The sequence below is a fragment of the Haliotis cracherodii genome, unplaced genomic scaffold (genome assembly GCF_022045235.1).
Source record: "Haliotis cracherodii isolate W230 unplaced genomic scaffold, xgHalCrac1.p SCAF_8, whole genome shotgun sequence".
In the NCBI taxonomy this organism is placed as follows: Eukaryota; Metazoa; Mollusca; class Gastropoda; order Lepetellida; family Haliotidae; genus Haliotis; species Haliotis cracherodii.
The window spans coordinates 23,048,902-23,072,475 of NW_027266341.1; the positions used below are offsets into that span (position 1 = coordinate 23,048,902).

General features: G+C 37.0%; 1 protein-coding gene across 10 annotated transcripts in view; it reads right to left on the reverse strand.

The window, feature by feature from the left end:
- Positions 1–23,574, reverse strand: part of LOC139450021 (protocadherin-9-like) — a 168,959-nt gene that overhangs the window by 20,876 nt on the left and 124,509 nt on the right. The window contains exon 1 of one of the 10 annotated variants that reach the window (XM_071231649.1): positions 20,479–20,559. The exons of 8 other annotated variants lie outside the window; for them this stretch is intronic. The gene's annotated coding sequence lies outside the window, so the exon portion shown is untranslated. Of the gene's footprint in view, positions 1–1,980; positions 2,232–20,478; positions 20,560–23,574 lie in introns of those variants that run through there. One more of the 10 variants, XM_071231648.1, reaches the window with a different exon arrangement.

Below are 23,574 nucleotides of genomic sequence, written 5' to 3' on the forward strand. Positions count from 1 at the left end.
GGCAGTATTGAACAATGCTATCTTCAACCATAGAGGTCAATATGGATCCAGAAAGGATGATATACAGTATATAACCCAAATACGACTCACACCCTCCATAGTCTGTCTATCCCTTCCAGACACAACTGGGGATACGCATGTATACACACCAGCTAGCTGGTCAATACAAGCCTGCAACAGTGTCTATACCCTCCCTGCAATATATCCGTATAACATCCGGTGAATAAAGGATAGAGGCTGGAACATACGCTTGTATACACACATCTCTGTGAATGCTGTATGACATGCTTGTAGGCACATCACACAAACCCCTAGTGTTGAGCAGGGGTGACATTGGATATTCACTGACAGACAGGAGTCTAGTACCTACACTTAGACTAAATGGCTGGAATGACATGGGTACACATTATGAAACTTAATACTCCCACCAACCTTGAACACTTCTAAAGAGAACAACAGACACATAGAATAATATTCAATACAAACGGACAGTCCATATTTAATTAATCATAACATGATATACTGTTTATTTACACTGTTACAGGTACAGGAGATTGAACTCAAGTTTCAACAGAAAGAGACATAACTACATGTTGAGATAACCAGAACAGGTGTTGAATGTTTTGCTTCTTTGTGATATGTATAAGCTACAATGTTACAGCAAGTTGAGACACCTTGAGGTGATACAGTATATATTAGTAATATCAGCTAGCAATCTATGAAACACGAGTCATGAGTCACATGGGGTCCCAAAAATCTGTCTATACTGTCTTTTAGTCGTGACCCATCTCCAGGAGTAACCACCATGAACACTTTATTGCCAGCTTTTTCACAAAAGCACAAAAAATACTTCACCCATTAAATAGAGTACCTGAGTAACAGTGGGTGACTTGTGTTTAATGTCGCTTCTAACAGTATTCCAGTTATAACACTGTCAGCCTAATGTGGGAGGAAAACCTGAGAAATTTAAAATTGTTAATGTCACTGTTGAGTTTAGCTTCAGATAAAGTTTATTCTATAAACACTGCTTCATTGCAAAAGTAGACTTAAAAAGGCTGAAATCATCTGTTTATATCAAAGTAGATGTAACAGATACATAAACATGTAAAAAATAATGAGTTCTTTTTTTCTAATTTTATGCAAACTATTCATGATCTCCTCCCATGTGAAGATGGGGTATGGTGGCAACAGCACTGAATGTTGTAGCAGACATTTTATACTATGAATATTGTTTTTAATTACATCCGTATGCACAGATGTGAAATATGTCATTGAAAGTGACCTAGTTCATTGTGCGTTCTGCCCATGTACCATGAAGGCCATTATTAGATACACAATTAACCATATGTCTCAAACTGGTGTATACCTGTACAATATTTGCCGTGACATGTGGGTGTGACTGCAGAGGCTATATAGAAGCATTCAAACAGATCAATAATTATGTATTCTAGTTCAATTTCACATCATTGAAATACTCTAAAATATTTAGGTACAGAAAGAATTCTAGTCTTATTAAAAATATTGCAAACCATTCTTCAACTACCACGTTTGTATCAAAAGACACAAATTATTAAAAAGGTTAAACTTATTCCAGTCTGTACCAAATTTTAGAACTTTTGGGATTATTTAAATCAAATTTCCTAATTAGGTAAACAACCGCTACCTAAATCATCTCAACCAACTTTTACACAAGATTTTATGGGGTGAAGGAGATCTTTATCACAATGGATATAACAGCAACTAGTTTCTATGGAGCTAAGTCTTGGAACATAATTAGAAATAAACCAAATTCATACATCTATCACTGTTCAAAGAAAATGAAATGCACACTCAAATTATTGTAACAATTGCATGTCTTGTTTATCAAAATTGATTCACAAATAAACATTCTATAGTTAAGCTAAACATCATATAAAGTCCTTTAAACACTTCATTACAGCCCTGTTATAAGATAAGTACTTTCACAATGTGTTTACTTACTCTGATTGCGAAGCCTAACCTTGCCAGTTTCTGTTCATCCAAACGTCAAGATGTGAGCAAGTACTCCACTTTATGCTAGCACACACACTACCATAACAGAAGCAGTATAGATCCACAAGGCTCTATCTTCTCAAGGGCACTGTGTACCAACAGGTAACCATAGATTTCCTATATATGATCCAGGTAGGTGTGAATACCCTGATTAACATGTAGGTACAGGTACATCAACACCTAATTAGTTCCCAACCAGATTAGCCCTCCTGTCAATGTTTATGCAGCTATTCCACCAGAAGCCTGTGGTCGTGCTGTCCTCACGTAATTATGCATGAGGCAACATGTGGCATAATGCTTCCAATTCGTCAATACTTCATTTTATTGATAAATGGACTAAACTTGATAACTTAACCCCTACAAACGTGCACAGTCGGAGGTTCCATAGTATTTTCTTTACATCTGTCTCAAAATACGAATATCCCATGGGATACTTTGATGTTAACATTATTCTTTTTGATATTTTCATGTTTTCAATTGTGAACAAAAGCGTGACATTTGTCAATGGTGCAACAGCTTGTTCAGAATTAGTGGTACTTGTCGCAGTTAGCATTATTATGAGGACTTAAATGAGCAAATAGGAAACACATGGGTCTTAACAAGAGCGTTTAACAAAAGAAAAGGATATCGATTCATACTGACTTTGTGGATCTTAATATATTTCTTTATGGCATATTTAGATAGCGATGCATGCACAATTTCTCATTGTGAAAGTATTACTAAAGCTGGTTGATGAAAGAAGTCGATGGCTCAGCCGGAAAATTCAGTGCAGGAGAAAAATCCACAATTTATTTGTCTGCTAAAACTCATTATATTTACCATTATCCCTGTTTACGAGAACTGAAATGGAAATTTATGGAGTTGAAGAACAGTTTCTTGGAATAAAAGCACGAAAGGCATCTAAGTACATAGACTACATGGAGCAGATAAATATCAAAACACTTTCTGATAATGTCAGAAACATAATACTTGCAAATTTACAGTCAAATCAAAAGAGATTATATTTATAAATTAGCAGTGATATGCAAATAACTGCCTAAATGTATTAAAACAGCTTCTTCTGATTTTGTCTGAAAAGAACCCCATAACACACTTAAATTCAAACTAAAAGGAGCTTACATTTTATAATTAGTAAGGATGCACAAATTGATGAATACAACTAATCCCAAACATGCTGCCTAACTGGATTAACAGTTTGCTAATCAGTTCTAATACTGTAGTTGAAATCCAGATCAAGCACAGCCTCTCTTTGATGCTGACAATTTGCCTAAGTTATCAAGTATTCGGCAGCCTACATCAAAGAAGGTAGAATGGAAATCTCGCCAACACAATTGTACAATTTAATGTTCTCCAAGCATGCAAAATTTCATTAAATTCTGGCAGAACATATAACATTGATGATCCAACATGGAATTGCTTTTGATGTTTTTAGAAACATTGGCAGCAATACTGTTACAGAAAGGGTGTAAAGTGAGGAACTTTAGAATCCAGCAACACATTGATAATTGTAAAATAAGCATATTCTTCTTGGATTAAGTGATATCATCATTCCTGAATAAACATACAAGTTGTTGAATATGAACCAACATAATTTAAGTTAGATATTTGGGTTTCCTTACAAATGTTATATACATAAAAAGACCCTAGGACTTGAATCATTAATCAATAATTCAAATGATAACCTTTAAAAAATACTGTTCCACAAAGCTCAAATATGATAACACATTTTATCTGGTGTTTCATACAATTCTCTTTAGGTTCAATCATTTATTTAAACAGCTTATTAAAAAGACAATCTACAACCATTAATGAATAATACAAGAACTCCACCGTTGAGAATCTGTATTTCCGTTTATCTCATTCAAATTAAATTTTCAATTTCGCCAGTTATGATTTTGGGCACTGTGTTTGACAGATAAGAGTAACAAGATACACTTTGACACTTGAACTGAACAGAATCAGTCTAACGTGCCAAGCAAAGGGACATGAAGATAATCTTGCTCTCTCTAATAAAAAAATCAAATAAGGTAATTCAGCCCCTGCTCTCTCCATCTGCCAAATTCCAACAAATTTACAGGGATGACACCAAATGAGGATTAGACATGGCAGCCAGAATCATGTCTGTGTCTAAACATAGAATTTATCATAATTCCTTGACATACAGGAAGTGACTATCCTTACCAAGTTGGAAAACTCACGTCTGGCAAATTAGGGCTGGAACTGATATGCTGGCTGCAACTCCCGGCCAATATAGAAGCAGGGGTATTATGGAGTCACATACAAAGTCATTAATGGATGGAGCTCCAGGTTCCCCTCCTTCTTATGCTGACCTAGGCTATTAGGAAACAATGGCCCTCCCACATCACTTAAACACTTGATTAAATATCCACCAACCCAACACTCAAAGAACAATACCAAACAAAGTGTCTCTAAACCTTGCACCCTCCTGATCAGTTTTCCTCACCTGAGAAGAAAGCCCTGTCTGTCTTAAGTCCAATTAATAGAAATCTTTTAAACAAATAATTGCAATCTTTTCTAAGATTGTTTAAAATTGTGCATCTTTTTCTCATGTTCGTGTGAGTTCAGGATTACCATTCCATTAAAAATACCTTAAGGTGTATGAAGAAAATATCCTTAGGTCTTCATGAATCTCTGGAAATAGATCAAGTGGGTTTATTGTTATTGTGGATTTTAATGTCAGATGTTGTTCAGCCTTCTCAATGCTGATAAAATGTTGCTTTCCTAAGCAGATTTGACATATCGTTTTGTATGTAAATGAGAATTCTTTCCACATGAGAAAAAGTTCACAGGGAAAAGTCTGTCAAAGGAGATAATTTGTTCCTAATATATTCAGAAGAATGAGTGAGAGAGCTGAGTTTAATGCTGATTTGAACAGTAGCTTTATGTGGTAGGAAAGCCCAAAGTGAGACATGTCTCATATTTAACAGTTTGGTGAAACCCACAAGCAAGGGAAATGGTGCTGACGAACAGAAACATAATTGGGGCAAACCGAGATTCAAACCCATCATTCAGAACCAGAAATAGTTTATAACTGTGTAATCAGCTTATCATAAGTATAAACGGATACAGCTTTATTCTGCAATATTGTATTGTGACAAGTATCGCATTTGAAAATTAAGCGACAAAATCTTTTCCATATCCAAAAGAAATGTCTGCATAAAGCAGAGTCAATTGTGCATGAGCATGTGTTTATGAATCACTATCAAATAGTAATGATACCACGTGTTCTCGAAAAGGTGAGCGTATCCTGCCCTACCGATGGCACCCATCACAAACATGCCAAGGCAAGTCAAATAATGCAATAGTTTTGCTAGTTTTGAGACATATTTGTCAAACAATTGATAAGTGAAAGACTAATTCTCCACAATATGTCTGATCTAGAAATTGTCTCTTCAATATCAGTTTTGAATGTTGAGCAAAAGCATTGCTTTAAAAGTTTGCAGTCAAATGCGTAAACTCAAAATATATTTTTTTGATGGTCTAAGAGTAAAGGATTAAAAGAAAAACATCTTTCCAAAAAAATAATTGTCATATCTTTACAGTTGACTGGGCATACCCTTTACAACAACTGAAACAGATAAGGCTGGATTCAAGAAAATGTCATAAAAAAATAATAGTTACAAAACAAATGAAAAGAACCTATCTTAACACAAGGAAGATTTCCTTTGTGCAGTATCTGCAAACAGGCTTTTTGTGGTAATGGATATTTTTTTCTGAGTCCCTGTTACAGATGAGACAACAAACCCAGGGTAGTGCTTGGCCCTAGTAGTGAGTGAGTGAGTGAGTAAGTTGGGTTTTATGCCGCTTTTAATAGTATTCCAGTTATATCGCAGCGTGTCAGCTTAATGTGGGAGGAAAGCCCGAAGTGATGCAGGTCTCAGACGTTTACCACTTCGGTGAAACCCACGAGCACGGGTATGGTGCTGACACATAATCAGAAACATAACCTAGAAACATAATCAAGGCGAACCGGGATTCGAACCCATAATCATAGGTTTCTGACATGCCCAAGGGACGCAACTCTGCACAGCGAATCGCGGCGCCTTAGACGACTGAGCCACCTGTGCCCCCTAGTAAGGGAGAGAGAGAGTGCGTATGGTTTTACGCTGCTTTTAGCATTATTCCAGCAATATCATGGCGGGGGACACCAGAAATGATCTTCGCACATTGTACCCATGTGGGGAATCAAACCCGGGTCTTCGTTTTGTGCTGCACTCAGCAATATTCCAGCTATATGATGGCCGTCAGTAAATAATCAAGTCTTGACCAGACAATCCAGGGACATATGAGTATTGATCAATAGCAACTGGGATGCAATAACATGCATCAACCAAGCCTGCGAGTTTGACCACCCAATCCTCTTACTTGCCTCTTATGATATGCATGGATTGCGTAAGACCCATTCTAACCTGGATCTTCAGAGGGGCACAAGAATGGGTGATGTGTTCACTGAAAAAGGACACACTATGAAGCTGTGGACTGTTTGAAATGATGATTTGATGATCCTGGCATGACAAAGGGATGCATCTCTTCACAGCACATTGGCATGTCCCAGGTCACACAGCCCATTTAAACAATTTGATATTGTCAATATTGGTGACAAAATTGTAAATACAAGTCAGGTCAGAAAAGGGGAAACATGCAGTTTGTAAAGTTTAAGATAATGGATGACTGACAAAATGCCATGGAATTAGCTCACTTAAACCTATTCAGTTTAGACGATAAAATATATGGATATAATCAACATAAATGTGATATATTATGTTGCTATTTCACCTGAGTTGTACATTGCCTATGAACCACAAAGAGCTGCTTTTGCCTTAAGTCCATAATCAATATCCATTAAATGACAGCATCAAAGGCTATTGTGGTTTTATATTTGGTAACATATTGTTGTTATAATCCCATATGTCAGGACAGTTGCTAGTTTTAGTGACAATTCAATGGGTGTGTCTCGTTTTGTAAATCAAATATTGATTCTCAATAATTCAGATCTAAATGACTCAACAAGCTTGTGCACTGTAATGCTGATAAGTAAAATTCAGGATATAAATTTCAGAATAAGTTCAATTTATTTTTATTTTTTCAATTCATGAATTATTAAACTGAAATCAAAGAAAGTTTTCAATGTCATTTTGACAATCACAGCACCTAAACCAACCAAAAACGTATTTGGGTACTTCTTCAAAGAATTTTCAAAATCTTTTTAGGGACCTTATCCACTTTATTCTCAGCTGGTTCAATTATACAGAGGAAATGGATTTGTCTTCTGAAAGAAACCCAAACTGTCAAATCAATCAACTAAAAGAAAAAACAAAAATCTAACACTAAGGTTTAAATTGTTAATGAAATTTACATGTAGGACAAAATTGATACAAAAGTATCTGACTTTTAAAGGGATTTAAAAATGTACGAAGGACATTCAGTACTTTGGAGTTTTCCATCAGGGATTGAGCGACAAGTTGAAGGAATTCATGAAGAAGAATAGTGTCCAGGGTCTCATTCCACACATGCATTGGTTAATTACAATACCCTTTGTCCATTAGATACATAAAGATAAAATCTTGCTGTATTTGTTTAGAAACATTTTTTTAACTGGATGCACAGAGTACGAAAAAGGAAAGCAAAAGTTTCGTAATGTGAACAAAGTAGCCCTGCCAACAGTCATCCTGGTCATGTCGCATCCTGCTCATGTGAGTACAACACATCACAAAATCACTACTTCAGTTAAAGGTTTTGTTTGTTTGTTGTTTAACGCTGCACTCAGCAATACTCCAGCTATATGACAGTGGTCTGTAAATAATCCAATCTGGACCAGACAATCCAGCGATTGACATCATAAGCATTGATCTACGCAATTGGGATACAATGACATGCATCTACCAAGTAAGTGAGCCTGACTATCCGATCCTGTTGGTCGCTTCTCGTGTCAAGCATGGGTTGCTTAAGAGCAATTCTAATCAGGATCTTCACAGGTTCAGTTGAAGGTATGGAACTAATGGACCTAAAATCCCTCTCACAAATCAAATTAGCAATGTTTCCAATATATAAAGATAAGTGAGTAGGGTATTCAGCTGGTTTTAGCAATATGCCAGCAATATCATGCCCAGATGACACCAGAAAAGGGCTTCAACTAATACACCCATGGTTGAGCTTATGTGACTGACTTGCCTTTGCATGTGTTTGTAGCAGGTGCTGCCGGTGGGGCAGGATATGCTCATCTATTCACGAACACCTGGTGTCATCGCTGTTTGAGAAATGGTTCATGGGCACATGCTTACAGTTTGAACAGAGTTATAGTCAACTCTGATTTTGGCAGAAACTTTCTTGTGGGTATGGAAAAGGTTTGTCACTCTCTTTTTAAATAAAAACACATTTCTGATGATACTCAATCCTAGCAATGTGTGTGTTTGCTGTTTAATGCTGTTTAATGCCATATTCAGCTATACCACAGATGCCTGTAAGGACTCAAGCCTAAACCAGACAATCCAGTGATTGATATTGTGAGCAACAATCCAAGCAGTCAGTGTATGATAACATGCAATTTACAAAGTCACTAAGGCTGACCACCCGATCGATTTGGTCACCTTTTACGACCAGCATAGGTTGCTGGGGACCTGTTCTAACCTGAATCCCCATGGAAGCATTCCTGTCAATGATTGCCCTAACTTTCTCAGTTTACTAGACATACAGATGTCGTGTAAGGATCAGGCACTTGAATGAGGCTCTTCAATCTAACACTATGATTTTAAATATTGCATTAACGACTAACGGACAATGCCAATGTAAATCTTGAACCTCTAAGAAAGGTATATGGAAAATAATTCAAAATAGAAAGTCCAGTTGATTGAAAGTTATAGAAAACCTGCCATATATACTAAAACATCAATGCTTAAATCCCTATATCTGTCACACGATAAGAAGAAACTCACACAAAATGGAAGCACAAATTAATAGGAACCTAGTGACAAATCTTTGTCATCATTGTTTGAAAATGAGTAAACATGTATATTTAAACAAAACAATGACCTACGTAACAAATACATTTCCATCTAGCAAATGTTTTCCCCTTTGAGTACAGAATATGGGGTAAGAGTAAGGGCATAAATAATGAACCAGTGAAAAGGAAATTTAAAAAACAAAATCTTGTTAGCTACATTTACTCATTTTTTAAGATGGATAAGGTCTACACTGCATTCAATACCAACAATCAGATCACTTTGCTTTCCTATTTCAAGGATTGTCTTGGCCAGTTTGCTATGAGGCTACAGACTACAGAAATACGATAACAGAACAAAAGATTTCAAAATATGCAGACTTTCAATCAGAAAGAGCATGTACAGTTTTTCTCTGCATATGCAAAATGTAGGGCAGATCACATCTTTTATGCAAATTGAATGAGTGGCAGATGCTACCGGCAATGCAGGACATGCTTATCTTTTTCACGAACACATGGTGTGAATGATATTTCCTCTGATTCATTAACATTATTTTGACTGCTATTTTGCTTTTTATGGATTCTAAAATCAACACTGATTATTCTCTGTGTTGTCGCTTTATATTGTATCATGAAACAAGAAATAAATATGATGTGTCTAAGCATAGTTTATCTCACTTACTGATTGCTACAATATTGCAGCAATGTAGAACAACGTCATAAAATATGAACATAGTTAAAGAACATTGTTGTCACCTTTTGCTAGCTGATGACAACCACAATTTTACAGACATACCTTCTCAAACTGCAGCGGGTGTCTATCAGATTACCTAGGCTTATTTGAACCAGTGTAAAATCACAATCCAGTTATATCCAACTACCACAGCAAGTGAAATCCAAGAAAGCTGGCAGTCGATCCACACAGTTCCAAGATTCTCTGACAAGTGACCTTTTCCTTTGCAAACCTCCAACTATTATCTACTCCAATGCGCAATCAAGGTAATTCATTAATAAAGTCATCTAAGCAATTAAGTCCTCGGTCAGCAGGTGAGCAAATTGACTTATGTCTGTGTTAATGGCCATTAAATATTTAATTCAATAACAACTTATAATGAAGAGGGGAGAAGAGAAACCTAGACTTGCTGATTACTTGTGGAGACTAGGCCTGAGGTCTTACCTGTGACAGTAATGATTCATGCTTGGATTAGCTTACAGGTAGACAATGGATTCTGTACAGGTGTGATTTAAACCTGCCATTGTCTTTGATTATTTCTATCAAGTGTTTAGGAATATGTGATTTTTCTAACATCTTTCACTTCTGCCACACTCATGATTTTAGAAGAGGATCAGGTATTGTAATAGGAGAAGTGAAGTTGTCAGTGATGTCATAACATTTGAGCCTTCTGTCTGGCTGGCATCTGTGATGGACATGAGAGATTTCAGTCGTCCACTTTTACAAAAGAGTCCTTTTTAAGAAGATTAAAAAGAAATGAGATATATTTGTGACTGCAAAATGTCAATATGTTCTGTCTGTGTTGGAGATTTGTTGTGTGCTTCAAATGACATGACAGATGATTCCCTCACATCTGAAAGCATCTTAAAGTGAAGCAATGGCTACAATTGGCTGAGACTTTGATAGCTCATTTTCATTCTATGCAACATAGGAACTTGGTTTCCTCAATATTATAATACATTTGTCATCAAAGCTTGGACTAAAAGAAATCCATAAAAATTCAAATTTGTATTATGTTCATGAGATATTAGATATCTTTATGTCGAGCATTATTCCTGCAGCTCCAGCCTTTGGTGTTTACATTTCACAACTTCTGAAGTACAATTGAACATGCTATTTCTACAGAGATTCCGAAGAGTATCATACAACTCTTGTTCAAAAGTTGTTTGATCAAGGTTACAAGATTCAAGAAATCGGTAAAGCTTTCAAACTTTCAAAAAGTTTGATGGTAGACACATGGAGGACATCAGTGACACAAATCATGTCTGATGATATTCCCTTTTATGTACCATGTGTTCCCGTGTTGTTGTTTAGGTGAATAATTTACTTGCCTTTGCATGTGTTTGTGATGGGTGTCACTGGTGGGGCAGGATAAGCCGAAAATTGGCTTCACACATCGAACCCATGTGAACCAAACCCGGGTCTTCAGTGTGACGAGCAAACCAAAAACCTACAGGTACCCAACCTCCCGCAATAACATTTGAAATGATACTGTTGCCACCCGTGGGGCAGGATATTCTAACCTTTTCATGAACACCTGGTATCATCACTATTTGATAGTGATTCATAAACACATGCACATGACAGTCCGAACTGCACAATCAACTCTGCTTTGAAAATGTTTTTTTCCATGTTCAGTTAAGATTTTCAACAGCTTACAATGTTAACATTGAACATCGGCTTATTAATTATCAACAGATCCAAATCCCATGAGACACTGTAATGATTAAGTTCATCACTATTATTAAGCAACACGAGGAAGCACCTTGCGCTCTTTCAAGGCCAAGTCCAAAACAATCAATACCTTCCTCTAAGGGTTTTCCATAAAAAACACATAATCGAGAGCGATTTTGCTCATGTTTGGGATTGGACCATTAGGACGGCTTCCAACAAAAGCTACGAGCACATGTAATTAGACAGCAGTTTCTTTTTGATGGCATTTGAAGAAACCTGCAGAGTTCAGAAGAAATCATAATTAGCTTTGTCATAATAAATCAAAGACAACTTTTATGCACGCTCATGCTGACATGGAAATTAGCTTCATATATTTTGCAGGAATCATAATTTTGGTGTCATAAAGTTGCCTAACACAAGGTTGGCCTAAAAATCATGGTGGTCTTGCCCTGAAAGGGATTTTGAGGAATGCCTGGTCTCAATTCTATGACTGGCAAAGTAATAATGAAAAGTATAGCCTTGGGTACTATCATCTAAGGAAGACATTTCTAAAGTGAAATATGTTTGAAATGAAAATCCATTGATTTTCACCTTTGAAAAATAATTCAAATTATTTTCCATGTTTGAAGAAACTTCAAATATTGTTGTTCAGCATCAAATGTTAATAAACTGAAATTGGTTTTTACTCTTTTATACAGTTGCACATCTGTATGGAGATTTATTTGGAACATGACATTTTTTGGCAGTAATTGCATTCATAGAATGTCATATGGTAGTGACCATTTGTTGTACCTTAATTAACAAAATTCATTAACCTCCCACATAGCCTCTCATTGCCAAAGTCCCATGTCCAATATCATCTGAACAGATCCTGTTTATGTCTAAAGCTGATCTCCATTCCCATTCATAAATACAGATTGAGGTAATTTTGTGCTGCAACTTTGATGGCAAAAAACATCCTGAATGGAATATCATGTATATGTATGCTACACTTCTTTATACGACAATAACATGTAAATAAAGTAAGTGAGCGAGTGAGTATGATTTTACACCGCTTTTAGCAATATTCCAGAAATATCACGGCGGGGGACACAAGAAATGGGCTTCACGCATTGTACCCATGTCGGGAATCAAACCCGGGTCTTTGGCGTGGTTTACCCACTAGGCGATCCGACCACCCCTGTAAATAAATAGACATAAAACATTTCAATAATCATAAGAAATCTCTGCTCGAGTCCATAGTATGGGTGTGACTATATCATAAGCATGTATATATGAATCACTATCAAATAGTGACAACAGGTGTTCGCATAAAGAAAACTTATATGTATTAAATCCCATGGTAAAACCAAGTAGATTAATCATTTTCAAACAACTTTGAGACAAATTGATTTATTAAGAAATGCAAGCTATTGGGAAACTCTGGAGTATTCCCATGGTTGAACTGTAACAATCTGTTGCTGTGCCGGGCAAGTAGGCGTTATTGCAATCATAACAAAATGTCAGTTTCTCAGAAAGGCCAGGATAACTCATTTAACATTTTCTAGCCATAAATCTGTCTTACAGCTATGAAAAGTGACAGAAAGATAAGAAAAACTATGTTCCATTAAAAGTATGCCAATTACAACTGCTTGCTTTCACTGTTTTCCTTTTGGAGAAACCCCAAAGGGTTTGGTAATCAACAGACATTCAAAATATAGGGAAACCAAAGTTATTAAGTGAAAACTTTATTCTTTAATTATCAAACCTAATAATTATCTCAGCATTTTATAATGCTGCTGAAAGAATCATAATAATTACATTCATCCAGAAAAATACAGACACATAAAAACCAAGCTCAGTAGTATAGAAGCGATAAATGAACGATCACTTGTGAGTGAAGACATCAAAATGATATTATGCATTTTCGTCACTATCAGAAAGTTAAATATTTTTTTATAAAAAATACAAAGAGCGACAAACCCTCTCCATAGACACAAGAAATCTCTGCTAAGAAGCAGACTGTATCATAAGCATGTGTTTATGAATCACTTTCAAATAGAAATGATACCAGGTGTTAAGTCAGTGTATCCTGCCCCACTGGTGGGACCCATCACAAATACATGCAAAGATAAGTCAATTGTTTAGAAGACATGGAGCATATGGTAGGTAATTGCATGGGACATATGGGTCACTGCTGCAACAAATCTGGAAACGTTCTCCATATACATATACATACATATACATATATATATATATATATATATATATATATATATATATATATACCACTGAGACCGTGAATAACATGTTTATCTCATGGACAAAAATGTCACCTTTTTCAGGTCACGAAATTAGATTAACAAGGCATGTTATTTGACAAGGCAAAGCAAATGTTCTGTTTTATCATGTGTTTTCGTACTGATTGTCATGATCATACAATGAAAACTAGAGGCCTTAAATGTTGTAAACTTGATCAAACAACTTTCGAGCAACTGCCACATGACATGGGTCTTGGGAATCTCCATGGAAAAAAACATTCTCGATTATACTGGTAATCCTAATAAAGAAAATCTAAACTTTTACATTTCATATCAATAGTGTTAGAGAGTTAAAAGAGAATTACCTTTTAATCAACTTAAAGGACGACAAGTTTCCTCAACAAACTATGTGAAACTTTCAGTTTATATCAAATCACACAACCTTGGTTATACTTAAAAATCTATATATGTACGCATAACATACAACTCAACATTTGGTTAGGACCAAAATAGTCATCTTTGGTCAAAGGTGTGATCCTTAGCAACAGTTGAGTAGTATATGTTAGTAGTAAGATCAGTAGGTTCATATCATTTTGTAATTGGGCAGCCACTGATTTACTCATAGCACAAAAACATTAAATACATAAACATACATGCCATACAAATCCAACATGATGATAAATATTATATATGAAATCAAATAGAACATCTTATTCACACTGACACTCTTTAAATATTTCCCCAAGTACTTTATCTCGTATATTGTCTGGATGGTAAATGCACAGGAGGAACAAGGGTCAAGAACCCAGATTCAAAACAGACCTAAGGGGATACAATTGAAATTGGGCACATGTACATGCCCTTGGGGTTCTAGGGACTATAAACTCCACTCCAACTTCACCAGCTATTAAAGTGAACCACAAAAGCACCCTAACTACACTATCCCAATTAGCTTCATTAGTTAGAGCTCGTCAAATCCCTTAAACCAACAAAGAGTCATGGTTGTACTCCAGGACATGCTCATCCATGGGTGAACTGCAGTGTGATTTATGCTTGAAGACTTGCTGCAATAAAAGTGTCTTGGAATGATTGTTTGGGTTAGCTTTGAATTTAGGTCAGTACTAATGATAATGATAGGTTTACAACCCAAGGTGAATCTTCAGAATAGATGATGTTGTTTTTGTAACGATACTATTGTTTACATTAATCGGTCGTAATTAAGCTTGACAGGTCAATCAAATTAATTACTTTTACAGCTTTTGTTTATAGGCCGCTTCTAGTGTATGTACTTCCTGTAGAAGGGTCCCGAAGAGTTACGCATTTGTTCTACACGGTCTTCACAAAGATAGCAAATTCTTGAAACAGACTTTTGTCGAGACTCCCCTTTTTTTATATAGTATATAATGCCGGTGGTGAGACTGTCATCAGTCTACCTTAAAACAGGAGATATGAAAGCTGAATAAAGATCAGCCCCTGGAAATTGGCCTTAGCCTGCAAGTGGTGAGTGTTGTTTTTAACCAGTCTGATTTTTCATGTTTTTGAAAACATATTTGTTTATGAAAAAATTAAATGTATTAGGCACAAGTGAGGCCATCTCCTACATACATGTTATGACATTTTGGTGCCGCGCTCTCGCCACACACACATTTATAATAAATACTGTACATTTGCGAATAATGATTGTGCATGATATGTATGGTGCAGAAAAATAATATATAATATACAAACTGTTTGACTGGCATACTAGAATTTGATGAATAAGTCAGAAAACATATACTACTCAAAAGAAGTTAAAGAACACCCGATTCTTTCATATTACTACAGTTTATCTGTCTTGGCATGTGAGGTTAACCGTAGTAATATGAAAGAATTGGGTGTTCTTTAACTTCTTTTGAGTAGTATACTTTATTTTGATGTAGATTCTTACACTGTTATCGATCTGAAGAGTACGACTCCAGGTTGATAACGGTGTAATATACCGAAACGTGGCTATATGCATTAAACCAGAAGTAGTTATCCACCAAGTTGTATGTTTTACATAAATACACGCATACCTATGTAGTGGTACATTTATTACAGATTCTTTATGTATTATGACAGCAGTTAGTGAAACAAGAGGCCCATAGGGCCTGTATGGCTCATCTGGATACTTACGCAATCATGACAAAACATACATTTGCATTGTACATGTATATAATACTGCAAATATTTCGTAATTTTGACTGTCAGGACTTAAAAGAGGTGGATGGCAAATCCGACAGCATGAACGTGTATTTCTCTAGATACAAATGTAGCATCAAGATGATCAAGAATCTAAGTTTCCACAGGCAAGGCTGAACCCCAGGGTGAATCCTATTGTCATAAATGCATTATTCTCTTCATAACAAACAAATGTATACAATGTATCTGTTTATTATAGGATGGGGATAATATCGGTTTGCATGTTATGGTCAAGGTTCTAACACCTTTGTGAGTGCTGGCCAGATGAACAGAAGGGCCTGTCCTGGTACCATATGTGCATTCCTCTCATTATACTCAGCAATTGTACATCTTGGTATACAGTGGGGATCTTAACTGTGTCCAAGTTATAAACTCTTTTTGGCCCCACCCCTCAGCCCCTCCATTTGTAAAATTCCCACCACCTGAGAATACTTCCAACCAAATATGGTTGATGTCTATCTCTTGGTTCCAGAGAAAAAGTCGTTTAAAACATTATTGCAATACTACCTTTTTAGCCCCAACCCTCAGTCCACAGGGGTGGAGGTGGGTGTGAGGGTGGGGTTCAGCCCCTCCTTTTCCCCAATTTGAATCCCCACCATTGGACAATGCTACCAACCAAATATGGTTGATAACTATCTCTTAGTTCCAGAGAGGAAGTCGTTTAAAGCAATAATGCCAAATTACCCCTATTTCACCCTGCCCCTCAGCCCCTTGGGGGGTGATCAGCCCTTACATTTGTACAGTTTTGAATTCTCACCACGAGAGAATGCTTCCAACCATATATGGTTGATATCTATCTCTTAGTTCCAGAGAAGAAGTCGTTTGACACAATATAGTCAAATTACCCCTATTTTGGCCTCGCCCCTTAGCCCCTTGGGGGGTCAGCTCCACCATTTGTAAAGTTTTTAATCCCCACCACCTAGGGATGCTTTCAGTCAATTTTCGTTAATTTCCAATTAGTGGTTCAGAAGAAGAAGTCGTTTGAATAAATTGATGGACATATGACGGACGGATGACGGACGGACGACGGACGGATACTACGGTATGGCATAAGCTCACCTTGGTCCTTCGGACCCGGTGAGCTAATAACATGACTACTGGCAGACCATGATCTACACCATAGCATATGACATAAAAACAACCCGTCATACATGGCAGCCTTTAAAATACATCTTCTTTTTTTTAAAGTCTAGTCTAGTCATCAGATTGCACAAAGTTCTGCTTGAACAAGACAAAACTGTTGTCAGTGTCATTCAGTTCCAATTTGTAGCAAAATGTAAGCATTAAGAACTGGTTCAGAATTATAGCCCTCAAATGCTACTAGTCAATGAGGGCTACCATCACTAAATTTTCACTTGACCATAGCACAATTCGTAGTTTCGGGCTGACAGACTAGCATGAATTGAGAGCTGCATGGCATGGATAACTAGCATGAATTTCAAGAGCTGCATGGCATGGATAACTAGCATGAATTTCAAGAGCTGCATGGCATGGATAACTAGCATGAATTGAGAGCTGCATGGCATGGATAACTAGCATGAATTTCAAGAGCTGCATGGCATGGATAAGTCGCATGAATTGAGAGCTGCATGGCATGGATAACTAGCATGAATTGAGAGCTGCATGGCATGGGTAACTAGCATGAATTTCAAGAGCTGCATGGCATGGATAACTAGCATGAATTGAGAGCTGCATGGCATGGATAACTAGCATGAATTGAGAGCTGCATGGCATGGGTAACTAGCATGAATTTCGAGAGCTGCATGGCATGGGTAACTAGCATGAATTTCAAGAGCTGCATGGCATGGATAACTAGCATGAATTGAGAGCTGCATGGCATGGATAACTAGCATGAATTTCAAGAGCTGCATGGCATGGATAACTAGCATGAATTGAGAGCTGCATGGCATGGATAACTAGCATGAATTTCGAGAGCTGCATGGCATGGATAAGTCGCATGAATTGAGAGCTGCATGGCATGGATAACTAGCATGAATTGAGAGCTGCATGGCATGGGTAACTAGCATGAATTTCAAGAGCTGCATGGCATGGATAACTAGCATGAATTGAGAGCTGCATGGCATGGATAACTAGCATAAATTTCAAGAGCTGCATGGCATGGATAACTAGCATGAATTGAGAGCTGCATGGCATGGGTAACTAGCATGAATTTCGAGAGCTGCATGGCATGGATAACTAGCATGAATTTCGAGAGCTGCATGGCATGGGTAATCTATTCTGGACTGTTTGACTGGCATTTTTGAAGGTGGTAAGTAACAATAAATACAAGATTTTCATATTTACCTATACCAAAACATCGCAACATAATAAAATAAAGAAGTCGTCATCCTTAAAAATATCTTGTTTTCACTGTAAACCTTATCTGCATCAGAATGTCCTTGAGAAGTAACAACTTCCCTTGCTGTGAAAGAACTAGCACCCTTTGATCTTCAAAACAATGCTGTTAAAAGGCTAACATGTATTAAAACAAAATGTTCCCAAAATGCCAAACATCAAATGAAGAAATAATTCCAATGTCTGATTGTGAAAGAATTGAATCCCTTTCCCTTTACATGTGAAGAAGGACATTTTTTACACTGAAAGAGTTATGAAGAAGGAATGAGGCATAATCAGCACTGGATCAACAAAATGATACAGGTTTCAAATATCTTTTCATTATGGAGTTATGTTCCAATAAAGAATGTTCATATGAAATCCTAGCATATACCTTTCATGGTGATATAAATTGCTCTCCACGGTGACTTTTATTCCATTTCATTAAGAAAGTTAGGACAATTTGGCACTAACTGATAATTCAACCATCAAGCAAAAGAAAAGAGGCATAAAATACCAATTCAGCATCTTTGAAGTGTTTCTGGACAATATTTTATTGAGGAGCTGGAATTGACTATAAATATGTACGGATGTTGATTCAGGCAAATCTGATGATACTCGATCCAGCACAAGGAAACAATTAAAACTAAATATCAAGAAACGGGAGTTTGTGATTATCATATTATTGTTTCAGATGACAGAACAGTTACAAAACAAATCCTGTATGATTTTTCTGACTTTGAGAAAGAAAGATTTTCTTCATGATGGTGAAAGGAAAAGTTTCTCACAATATTCCAGCTAAATCATGACATACTGAATAACTAGAGGCCGACAGTATGAGCACAAACTGTCAATTGGTAATGACACCTTATCAGCCAGGGCCCATTTGCATCTGAGCGCAATGACTATCATTTTATTTGTTTGTTGTTTAACACCATGCTCAGCAATATTCCAGCTATATATGACAGCGGTCTGTAAATAATCAAGTCTAGACAATCCAGTGATTGACATGAGCATTGATCTTTACCTTTGGGATATGATGCCATGCATCAACCAAGTCAGCAAGCCTTACCACCCAATCCCGTTAGTCTGTCACAACAAGCATAGTCACCTCTTAAGAGAAGCAGTGGTTGTCTGATGAAAGCCTGTATTAATGCAGATCTTAACATGTTTTCCACATTGGTAAACAGATGAGCATAGGTATGGTGCTGACAACCCTAGAAACAATAAGTGTGATTATGGGATTCAAACTCTGATCATAGGTTTCTGGAATGCCAAAAGGACAACTCTGAACAACAATTTTTAGTGCCTTTAATAGAAGAGTGGGCGCCTTTGCCCTTGATAAGGAATATTATCAGTTAACAAAGAGAGTCAGCCTGGTCCCATCGCAGAGTGTCTCTCATGCCCTTTATATTCCAATTTATTCATATTTTGAGGCAAGATGTTCATAAACATTGGCTGTTCTCTCCAAAAGACATGAAACTAAAACCCATAAGTGTGCTCAAGGCTATATAATAATATTATAATATAACAGGTTACACTACACTTAGGTCCTTATACAACAAACAGTACATAAAAACTTGATATGTATATGGGGCATTCTGCAACAGGATGTCATTAAAGGATCAGAGACCAAACTTCATCGAGAATCGTTGTTTGTACCTGAAATTTGTTATTATGGCAACATTTCCATACCATGGAACAATCTTCCTCATGTATAACAGAACTGCAGAGATTTATCAAGAACTCCAAACTAAGTGTCCTTCGCAGGCACATTGGGGAAAAGTGTTGTTATTTTTTTTCTAAATTGGGATTTCTTATAAAGTTCTTATTTTCATAAATTCAGATGTATTTTAATATTGAATTTTGATATTGCATTGAATGCAATAATGTTAAGTGAAGCATCAACGCCTCTTCCCTTTTTTGGGTCCCGCTATCAGTAAAGTACAGGTCACATCTACAAAACATAACACTAGTTATAACTATAACAGCATGACAGGGAAAAGTTCATTCCAATTTGTAATTTTTACATTTGTATCAGACTTGGCGTAGAATATCAGCTTCTGAGCAGGCCCGGATAAAACCCTAAACTGTTGTATCAATACAGAAAACTCAATATGATATTTGTGGTCATAAATAATAATTCCATGCAATATTTTCGTGAACTAATATGGCATCCATCATCTATGAATTTGAGGTCATGGTGTCTGTATTCAATCAATTGAATGTGCCACCATGACAGCAGACGTAAAAAATATCAGTAAATTAAATCAGACCTATTTACTAACCTTTGCACGTTCATTTCCACCAATATCCATGTGAATTATGTATGTGGCAATGTTGAGACGGCATTGATGAAACTGCTTCATCATGTTCAGATACTTCTCATAGTGTAATATCTATATTACCCGAGCACTATATGATTATATACACTGGGTCACACAGTACAGCTTGTAACAGCTGTATAAGTCTTTACATATTGACTGCCATTGTAGTCAGGTTTAAAAAATGAGTGAACCCAAATATCTATTCTGTTTTAAATGATATTCAAACTGGAACACTTTGTTCGTTTATAAAGACCAATCTGACACAAGTTCGAACTACTGTATCTGTATCTTGACTTGGCTGAGACAGGGCTAGGCAGAAGAATATACAGGCCCTGAATGAGAATAAGAATAACCCAAACTTAACAAGTCCTAGCATATTCCCTTTGGTCATGGATCATAACATATCTATTCCCTACTTAATCCAAACGCAATTGCATGTTCAGTGAGGTACAACTTCAAATCATCTCAACCCACACAGAACATAGAACATAAATATTACTGCCAACCAAGTACCCATTTATAAACCTTAAATGCCTATAGGGCTTTCCAAATGGCTAAACACTTTTCAGGATAATTTCTGCTCACTTAAAATGGAATATATCATTTACCTCCAAAGTTGAAAGCAGAATATATCATTTACCAGTCACGAAGCTTATATGACAGCAGTTTTGTGTAGATGTGTTTTTAAAAGTTTCAATGATCTCATATCTACCTGCAGTTTTCACATAAGCTTTTCTTTTGGTAATGATCACTATTGTTACCAGAGGAATTGTGTGTATATGAAACATGTCTTAACCTTCAAAATTTACATTACATTACTATTACACGTCTGGATGACGTTTATGAAGATGCGTTTGTTGTTAAAGGCTGCACTCAGCAATATTCCAGCTCAGCTATACGATGGCAGTCTGTACATAATTGAATCTGGACAAAACAATTCAGTGATTGACATCATGAGCATCAAGCTACACAATAAGTATACGATTACATGCATCAACCAAGTCAGCAAGCCTGACCACCTGATCCCTATTAGTAACTTCTTACAAGGATGAGTTGCTCAATAAATTTACCCGGGTCCTCACCGGTTATGCAATTCTTGGCCATTACAGTTTCTACACAGCTTCCTACCAATAAATAGTGAGTGAGTGAGTGAGTGTGGTTTCACACCATTTTGACAATATTCAAACAATGTCATGACAGAAGACACACAGACAGTTAGGTTACTGATAAAGGTGTAACCAATGTGAAGAATGGAACACATATCTCCAGCATACCAGGCAAATGACTTCCCCACTAGACTAGCCCATCTGCCCTAAATAATCAACAAGGACAAGAACAAGAGTTTCAAGAACAAGAAATTGATGATCCAAATAATCATGGTACAAAGACCTTCAATCATCCAGTCACCCACTGCAACATACCAATCTCTATTTAGTCAGAGTTTATGCGAGCACTGGGGAGCTATATCCATCCCAGAATGCCCACAGGAATAAGTAATTTGAAGATGCAAAGACTTCACTTCTTCAAACCTTGACAGTCATGTCTGAAGTTTCCCGCAACCTGAATCATTGACAACATTGATATTTTCTGTTTTATTGACAGTATTTCATTTACTAAATGATCAAAGATGAAGTAAATGATTTGACTTCAAATCTTTATTTGATCCCTAATCCTTAAAGATATGTCCCAGCATCAGAGAAAAAGGTCACAAAGGACTGGTTGCTTCTTGAGGTGGAATATGTGCAAACCTTGTAACTATTTCTCATATTACATATTAAAAATCAAATGATTGTACAATGCTTTCTCACTGATAATTCTGGGGCAGAATAGGCCCCAGAAAGTGATGTTTGTTGTAAAAGACATCTTAAATTGGGATTGGGTGGTCAGGGGTCTGTGACTTTGATCATGTGTCCAACCAAACACCTATGGGTTATTGATCATACTATCAACCACTGGTTGGCCTGGCACATACCTTCGACAAGAAGCCATGATGCAGAGACTCGTGAAGATTCTGGGTTAGAATTGGTCTTCAGCAACCCATGCTTGTCATAAGTGGTGACTAAAGGGATCAAGTGGTCAAGCTTGCTGACTTGGTTGATATATGTCATCGTATCCCAATTGCTTGGGTCAATGCTCATGATTTCCAGATTTGATTATTTACAGACCACTGTCATAAAGCTGGAATATTGCCGAGTGTGGCGTTAAACAACAAACAAACAAGCCGTGATCCAGATGGAATATTGTTGACTTCAGCATAAAACAGTGAGTGAGTGAGTGAGGTTTTACGCCGCTTTTAGCAATATTCCAGCAATATCACGGCGGGGAACACCAGAAATGGGCTTCACACATTGTACCCATGTCGGGAATCGAACCCGGGTCTTCGGCGTGACGAGCTAACGCTTTAACCACTAGGCTACCCGACCGCCCCTCAGCATAAAACAAATGGTTGGACCAAACTAAACTACCTTTCCAAAAGATAGCAGTGTTGTGAAGAGTATGCACCTTGTGCATGGTTTGTTCTTCATCTCAACACCCAATATTTCAGCTTTATGACTGCGGCTTGCAAATAATTGACCAGTGATTGATATTGCAAGCAACTACTCATGCCATCTGGGTACAATGACATGTAATGAACCAAGTTACAAAGCCTGATCACCTGATCCATGAGGCATGGTGAAACAGGGTCTGAGTGAGTGAGTGAGTGAGTGAGTACTAATGCTGACTTTGAAGTGCTAGCCCACTGAGATATCATGCTTAAGTTTAACATGGATACCCTAATGAGACACAGTATACTGATTCCAAGCTGACCAGTCCTTGTTTTAGTCCCTTAATGTCGAGCGCCAGGCAGGGTAACAACAAGTACCATCTTTTAAGGTCTTTTGGTGTGACGCGGCCAGGGATCGAACCCCAGATCTTTCGCTTTCTGGGCAGACACTCTTCGACTAGATCATGGAGGCAGTCCTTTCTAGATGGTATTGTATTAGTTGATACTGTAACTTATTCTTCTGTTCTTTTCTGTACATCAAATAGGAGTTCCATGCTAAGATACTTTAAAAA